Source organism: Xiphophorus maculatus, chromosome 16 (genome assembly GCF_002775205.1).
Source record: "Xiphophorus maculatus strain JP 163 A chromosome 16, X_maculatus-5.0-male, whole genome shotgun sequence".
Lineage (NCBI taxonomy): Eukaryota > Metazoa > Chordata > Actinopteri > Cyprinodontiformes > Poeciliidae > Xiphophorus > Xiphophorus maculatus.
In genome coordinates this window covers 20,231,758-20,237,804 of record NC_036458.1, presented here as the reverse complement: position 1 = coordinate 20,237,804, position 6,047 = coordinate 20,231,758, and positions in this window count along the sequence as shown.

Sequence of the window (6,047 nt, the reverse complement as noted above, 5' to 3'; positions counted from 1 at the left end):
AATTATTAATTTATTCTACATAAATCTCTCTCTCTCGTTTTTTTAGAGACTCAGATGTTTTGGAGGAAAGCAGGAGATTAGTAGAAAGTCTGTCAAAATATGAATCCTGTTAAAAGCAAAGAGTAGCACAGCTTGCTGAAGTATTCCTTTGAATGTTTTTTTTTTTTTTTTTACATTTTCTTATGTTACCAACACAAACCTTAGACTATATCATTGGGGTTTTACACGGTAGAGCAAAACGAGTAGTTAGTTGTAGAGGAGAACAATGCTCTTTTTTTCAAAACACTTTATAAAAACACTGAAAAGTGTGGCAGGAATCTTTATCTGGAATCGCCTCAGTCAACTCGCAATAAAACCAAATTTTGCTGCAATTACAGCTGCAGATTTTTTAGCATATTTCTCGTGTAGATTTGAACATTTTCAGTCTGTTCTTGTTTGCAAAATATCGCAAACTCAGTTAGATTGGATGGGGTCTTCAACCATTAACCCAAAGAGCCATTTTTACCCTCACCGCAGCTAAATAGGATCTATTTGGAAGCGCAAATGTTACACTATCATTTAAAAAAAAAAAGACAACTTTAGATCTTTGATCAATCTCTTGCAGGAACTTTTAAAGAACCCTAATTTTATGGATAAAATTTGGTCTGGGTTGATTTCTTTTTCAGAAAGAAACATGTAAAAAAGAAAAAAGAAAAGCACAACCTAATAAAGAATATTCATATTCATCAAAAATATTGATATATCAGTAATCTAACTCCTTTGGTGTGAATCAGTTGAGGAATTCAGTAAATGTATTCCATGAAAAAATAAAACCCTGCATTTGTTGTTAAAACAAATTAAATAAACAAAATAAAACAAATTTCTTAAAACTTAAAATCATTAGTTCGTTCTGTATCAGTTCTAGTCAAAATCAGTAGAAGAATGTTGATGCAGCCACTACCGTGCTTCGCTGTTGGTTTGGCCTTTTCCCTGCTTATGTGGAGGTAAAACTTTAAAAACTTACCTTTGCCAGGCACCAGATAAACTTCGAAAAATAAAAGTCTATTCATTTTAGTTTGTTTATCCATTTAGAAAGATAAATGCTTTGTGGAAGAGGAACAAAAGACTTAAAGAGTTCCAGAAACTGAGCTCAGAATGATCCAATGACGCCACATAAGCCCGTACAATAAGATTCAGGTCAATCTGAGCGTTAGAGGATTCTTTTCCAGAGAGCAATTGGTTCAGCACACCGAATCCTTAAGCTCTTATACAACACTGACACAAGAAGGAAAACTGGCAGCAACACTGGAGAGACGCCAAAACTTAGATAGACTTTTCCTGCCAACCGTCGAAGGAACAAATGATTCATTTAGTGACGGAGCGAATATGAGAATATGTTTTCTCAAAAAGGAAAGAACAACACATCCCTGCCCCACCTGGAGAAGGTGGGGAAGGATAAACACAAGATGTGGAGACATGCTACTCAAGATTTAAACAGGTCATCAGAAGCAAGATCAGATTTGCATTTCTTAAACTCGAACAGAAGCAAACAAATAATATCAGTGCATTCTGTTTAAGGACACAAATTGCATTTTCCATGAGAGTCAGAGATTAAGGCTAAAACTGATGGGATTTTACACTCCAGAGATTAAATGTGCATTGGAGACAGAAAATGGAAATGCATAATGCATTTGCATATTTTAAGTACATTTCTGAAAGCTGAGCTCTTGGTATTTTATTTTTAAAAGGAGAAGATCCTTCTCCTGAACTGAAGAGGCTGAACTGAAAGTAAACAGCCTTATGCAAAAAAAAACAAAACCTGAAGTTTTAATATCTAAAACTGGTGCAGCAGCAACACTAAACAACCTGTTAAACCACTTAAAACTGCTTAGTAGAACTTAAAAGGTGAATGATCCAAACTGTTGCAAAGGTCCTCGTCTTGATTGTGTTTTTTAAAATCAGATGAGTCATTTTAAAACAAACTTTTCTGACGCAAAAAGAGCCTTTAGAGCCACACCTCTCTAAAATAGAAAGCCACCGCCTTACGTATATGTATGTATGGATGACGTCACACTGTCTGAAGTAACATACCTATTTTTGTAGACAGGACATGATTTATTTGGTAGACAAAACAAACCGTTCTAGAAGGAATGTACAAAATGGACGTGTGGCTTCTGAGCGATGAAAGGACAGCTCTCAGTTCCTGCAACACATTGAAGTCAATGAAATTCTCCAAAATGAAAAAGATTACAGATATTTTATTCTGAAATCATGTAAATATGTTAAGAGTATTTTGTAGATACACAAAGTTTAGATTTGAACAAAATGATTAAACTCCCCCCCCACATAAACACCTAAAGGTGAGAAGTTTGATGGAAAAAGTATTGGTATAAGCGATACAAGCTGCGTATTAACTTTGTATCAGTAAAAAAGATGCTGTAATGCACACCTCTGTTACTCATACTAGGACGCCATTGAAACAACTGAAATCTCAATTCAGCAATAAGAAATCAGCAGCCAGGCCATCAAGGTAAAAATGTGGTCTGTTCCTGTTGTTTTTACTTTGGATGTGCCAGAGCCAAATGAAGGAGTGAATAGTTTTTGTGCTCTGCAATTGTGACAAACACTTGTTAATATCAAGCATCTGTCATGTTGTTACTTCATCAAACACATCATTACAAAGTCTGAGAAGGTTTAATAGAAAAGGCTGCACAAATGGGAATCATTTGATTCCAGTTTGAGAATAGAAATATTTGAATAAAAGACTTGTGAAGCGGCAGCGGGCACGTTATATTTACATGTCTATTCCCTCATTTTCCAAAGAGCTCCATGCAAATAACCCTGAAAACAAGGATTAGCCTGGAACTGCGCTGCAGCAAAACGGCATGCCGTGAGCGCTAATTACCGGAGCTATTTAAAGGAGGAGAAGCAGAGCTGCTGAAAGACTCTGAGAGTGTTCTTGGAAGACGAGAAAGACCGCTGAAGGTTGAAGAAGGATTTCTGATTACATTATGGGGAAAAAAGAACGAGTGTTTAACAACCGCTCCTGTTTCTGGCTGAAGCCTTTACTCTAGATTGAGTGAATGATTGACATGTCTTTTAATTTGTGGCATTACTGAACTTTTGTTTAAATTGATTGAACACTCATAAGAAACCGCGTTATAAATTATACTCTGAGGTCTAATCAAGTCAGAAAATGTTTGAAAAAATATTCAAAAACGCAATAAAAGTAACATTTGAACACCACAGTAAGTAAAACAAACAAACAAAAAAAGAATCAAAGATTTAGGTTAGGGGATAATGAACATACGCACGTCACTGATATGACTGAAGAGAAACGTGTGATACGTTCTGCTGCTGTATGTCATGGTCAGAGGTGAGTGCTGCTGTCTTTAGAAACGTCTCTGCTGACTTTGGAAAGTATTGCATTTTGAAAGTGGGCTGCGGTTTTGCTCCTTGAGTACGATATACAACTTTGCTCTGGTTCACCAACATCTGACTCCGTACTGAGCAAACCAGACAGTCTGAGCTCTCTGCCTCCATTCATTCAGAGCAGACATGTTCCCAAAAACACATGTGGCTGACCACATGACTAATATTAGAGGCGGCTTTGGGTTACACAAACAGAAGCATACATATACAAGGCTGCAATAGTTGCAAGTTGATTGTGATATTAAGGGAATAAACAACTTTCTTTTTAACTTCGACAGTTTAATTTCTCAGCAGGACTATCCATAATTCTCATTTTTAATGATGTGAAAATTAGATAATTGTTTTATCACAAATATTGCCTTTTTAACTGCAGACAACAATTATATTCCTCCTAGGTTTAGAGATCTTCAGAAGCAAAAAGTTTTATTTTAAATATCAAATGTTTTTTTCAAAATAATCTCATCATTTTGGACCTTAAAAAGTACATTTTAACTAATAAAATGTTATTTATGATATCAACTAATCATATTTTGATGTTACATTTAAGAAGTGCTTTAAGACCTATGTAATTATGTTAACGATCAGCAGCAATATCCACAGTCATTTTTGGTGTTTGGTTGAGATTTTATTGGGACGGCATGCAAATAGAAAATTTAACAAAATCTCTTGTCAAAATTTCTATTTCTAGGAAAATGTAAGTATAAATTCTTTAATACAGCTATCTGGAGGACTGACTTTCTTTAGGCAGAATAGAGTTTTTTGTCTTTTGAATGGTAACATGACCAAATAACCTTTCTAGGGTGTTTGAGATACTTACTTCTATGGTGGCCCTGAAGTGCAAACCATGTCAACAACTCACTAAACACAGCGACAAATTTAAAAACACTACTACACATGAAAAACAGAGCAACATATTATAACACAACAGACTAAAAACAAAATTAAAACACAATACAGCACGTCAGATCTGACACGGCTGATCTGACGTGTCAGATCAGCCCTGACACGTCATTACAACATCTGAAAAAATACATTAACTAACCACAATTTAGAAGAGAAAAAAAAGACAACTACATTAACATTCGGGAAGAGGTACAGTATATTTTTCACTGGTGCAACTGTAGTTCCTGATATTGGGCCACACCACCAGGGGGCTCCACTCACATTTAAGAAGAAGAAGAATTACTTTATTCATCCCAGCAGGGAAATTATTTCGCAGTTACAGCAAGAATATATATATTTTTTTATACACAGATTAACACACACACGACGGGAGCTGCGTCTGCAGGCAGCCAGCTGAGCCAGCGCCATTTTTTTTTGAAGGAGGACATGTGGCAAAGGTCGTCGGGACTGGGAGTTGAACCCGTGACGTCCGCGGGTCTAAGGCCTCCAAATGTGGGGCGTGCTAACTCCCTGCGCCACCACAGCACGCTTCCAACCACATTTAGACGGAGGGATGTTTTGATTTAAAAAATTATATAGAATCGTAACGTTTTTTGTGCTTACCTTTACTCTGTTGTTCTCAGCTGATGTTCAGTAAACAAGCTGGTCAAATCTAGCTGCTGTGCTGTCACTAATACTCCACCACAATATATTTGTATTTGATTTGTAAAAAAAATAATAATGTAATCATGGGACTCTGCCATTTTAAATGTTGACAAGTAGGAACGTTAATTAAACTTGGAAGAATTTTGTTATTTCTATCTGAAACTGTGAGGTAGGTGATTTTTTTTACTAAATGCTATAATAACTTTGGTCATATTTTAACACATTGTAATGTGTTCAAACCCTGAATGTAGTTGAGCCTGCAGCAACATACACTGGTTTATTGAAATCGTGACATTTTTCTTTCAAAGGGTATCCATCAGCACGCAGATATGTAGTCTCATGACATCCCACACATGCGTCACCTTTAAAGTCCCCCCTGCAGTGCATGGCAGGCGTTTTAGTCGAGGCAAAAATCCATGGAAATTATAAGATGCCATACTTAGCTCATATTTATGTAAATCTGACAGGTTGGATCATACGACACGCAAAGCCAAATATGTGACAAAAACTCACACCAGGTGCAGAGTGCCGGACTTGGATAATATTGTTGCTCCTCTTCAACGTTTTAATACCGTCTCCTTTCCTTAAATCGAATTAGTAGAAGACGTATTAACATGTTTGCAGCAGGAGTCGCTAAAGTTGACACATTGACCTGTTAGAAGAAGACGGGCCACTTGACGTCATGTGTCTTTACAGCAACTTTTAAACATGCTTGTATTACTCAGTAGGTACGAAACAGAAGTAATTGAACTACTATATGGATTCAAGTTTAAAAGTCGGTCATGTGCTTTACGAAGTTCCATAAGTTTCATGGTAAATGTGCAAAAACTAGGACTAGAATACCATCAATTACAAAGATATGTAGGGGTTTATCAAGAAACGTCAATGGTTTATAAGAACAAGTAAATCAAAACAGTCTTTATATAAGTGGCCAACACCTCTATGTTCAGCCTAGATGGTGATAAAGTGGCTTAGCCCTGGTCATGTCCTCCTTCAGAGTTCAGCACCAATGCTGCCTTAGTCAGACCTCACCAGACCAGCACAAGATATGATTAACCCCAATTCTGCTCCAGTTTACAGAATGCAGA